This window comes from Nicotiana tabacum, chromosome 8 (assembly GCF_000715075.1).
Source record: "Nicotiana tabacum cultivar K326 chromosome 8, ASM71507v2, whole genome shotgun sequence".
In the NCBI taxonomy this organism is placed as follows: domain Eukaryota; kingdom Viridiplantae; phylum Streptophyta; class Magnoliopsida; order Solanales; family Solanaceae; genus Nicotiana; species Nicotiana tabacum.
In genome coordinates this window covers 116,866,454-116,869,345 of record NC_134087.1, presented here as the reverse complement: position 1 = coordinate 116,869,345, position 2,892 = coordinate 116,866,454, and positions in this window count along the sequence as shown.

The following is a 2,892-nucleotide window of genomic DNA, read 5'->3' as shown; positions in this document are numbered from 1 at the left end:
ATATTCAATGAAATGCAATTGTTCCTTTTCCTTCATTTCTTCTAATTTTATTTTTGTTTTCTTATTTTGTACAGTTCTTTTTATGCTGATATCAATGACATGACATGCATGAGGAATCTTCGGCCCAGTTTTAGAAGCCAATCTAACTCTGAAATAATAATACAAGAAATTGAGTGTGATGACGAGTTGGAATTTGATGATGATGAGGCCTATGAAGAAATTAGTAAGAAACTAAGTCATTTTGAGGAAAAGCCCAAACCTAATTTGAACGATACAGTAGCAATTAATCTACGGGACCAAGAAAATGTCCGTGAAACTAAAATAAGTGTCCATCTGGAACCTCAACTCTGGGGGTAGATAATTAAAGCACTGTTCAAATACAAAGACGTTTTTGCATGGTCTTATGACGACATGCCGGGTCTAAGCACTGATTTAGTGGTTCACAAGTTGCCCACTGACCCGGCATTCCCTCCTGTCAAACAGAAGCTGAGAAAGTTCAAAACGGATATGAGTGTAAAGATCAAAGAAGAGGTCACCAAGCAGTTCGATGCAAAAGTTATTCGGGTCACGCGGTATCCTACCTGGTTAGCCAATGTTGTGCCTGTGCCAAAGAAGGATGGCAAGACCAGGGTGTGCGTTGATTATCGGGATGCCAACAAAGCAAGTCCGAAGGATAATTTTCCCCTGCCAAATATCCATATATTGATTGACAATTGTTCCAAACATGAGATTGGTTCTTTTGTGGATTGTTACGCGGGTTATCATCAGATCTTAATGGATGAGGAAGATGCTGAAAAGACGGCATTCATCACGCCGTGGGGAACGTACTGCTATCGGGTCATGCCATTCGGTTTGAAAAATGCTGGGGCAACCTACATGAGGGAAATGACAACAATATTCCATGATATGATACACCAGGAAATCGAGGTGTACGTGGATGATGTGATCGTGAAGTCTAGAAAGCAGTCTGACCATGTCAGAGATCTGAAGAAGTTCTTCCGAAGGCTTCGCAGGTACAATCTCAAACTTAATCCTGCAAAGTGTGCTTTTGGGGTGCCGTCTGGAAAGTTGTTGGGGTTCGTAGTCAGCCGTCGGGGTATTGAATTGGACCCATCAAAAGTCAAGGCCATCCAGGAATTGCCACCTCCGAAGAACAAGACCGAGGTGATGAGTTTGGTGGGGAGATTGAATTATATCAGTAGGTTCATAGCTCAGCTCACGACAACTTGTGAGCCCATCTTCAAGCTGTTAAAGAAAGACGTTGCGGTCAGGTGGACGGATGAATGTCAGGAGGCGTTTGATAGGATAAAGGGGTATTTGTCAAATCCACCCGTGTTGGTCCCGCCAGAACCAGGGTGACCTTTAATTCTATATTTGACGGTATTGGACAATTCATTCGGCTATGTATTGGGTCAACATGATATCACTAGCAGGAAGGAGCATGCCATATATTATCTCAGCAAGAAATTCACACCGTACGAGATCAAGTACACTCAGCTCGAGAGGACATGTTGCGCCCTAACCTGGGTGGCGCAGAAGCTGAAACATTATTTGTCATCTTACACTACCTATCTCATATCTCGCTTGGATCCATTGAAGTATATCTTTCAGAAGCCTATGCCCACAGGGAGGCTTGAAAAGTGGTAGATCCTGCTCACAGAGTTTGACATTGTCTACGTGACCCGAACTACAATGAAAGCACAGGCCTTGGCGGACCATTTGGCCGAGAACCCGGTTGATGAAGATTATGAACCTTTGAGAACTTATTTCCCTGATGAAGATATGATACACATTGTTGAGTTAGAACAAGTCGAGAAGCCTGGATGGAAATTTTTCTTTGATGGAGCCGCAAACATGAAGGGCGTGGGGATAAGAGCAGTACTTATTTTTGAAATGGGGCAGCATTACCCTGTTACGGCTCAACTTCGTTTTTACTATACCAACAACATGGCTGAGTACGAGGCATGTATTTTGGGGTTGAGGTTAGCTGTGGATATGGGTGTCCAGGAAGTCTTGGTCTTGGGTGACTCGAACCTCCTAGTGCACCAATTCAGGGAGAATGGGAAACACGAGATTTGAAACTCATACCGTACAGACAGCGTTTGCATGATCTTTGTCAACGATTTCAGTCAATAGAGTTCAGGCATATCCCAAGAATACATAATGAAGTCGCCGATGCTTTGGCCACTTTGGCATCAATGTTACATCATCCAGATAAGGCTTATATGGACCCTTTGCAGATTCAGGTCCGTGATCAGCATTCTTACTGTAATATGGTAGAAGAAGAACTTGATGGGGAGCCATGGTTCCATGATATCAAAGAATACCTCTGGATGGGGGTATATCCGGTATAGGCCACAGGTGATCAGAAAAGAACAATTCGACGATTGGCAAGTGGATTTTTCTTCAGTGGAGGGGTGTTATACAAAAGAACTCCAGATCTTGGATTGTTAAGATGCATAGATGCAAGACATGCCACAATAATCATGACTGAGGTACACTCTGGAGTTTGTGGACCGCATATGAGCGGGTATATTCTGGAGAAGAAGATTCTCCGAGCAGGTTATTACTGGCTCACTATGGAGTGAGATTGCATCAGTTTTGTGCGCAAATGCCATCAATGCCAGGTGCACGGAGATTTGATTCATTACCCACCATCTGAATTGCATACAATGTCGGCACCATGGCCCTTTGTTGCCTGGGGCATGGATGTCATTGGGCCTATCAAGCCAGCAACATCAAACAGACACAGGTTTATTCTGGTAGCCATTGATTATTTCACCAAGTGGGTTGAAGCGAAAACTTTCAAATCTGTGACCAAGAAAGTAGTGGTCGATTTGTGCATTCAAATATCATCTGTCGGTTCGGGATTCCGAAGGTAATCATCACGGA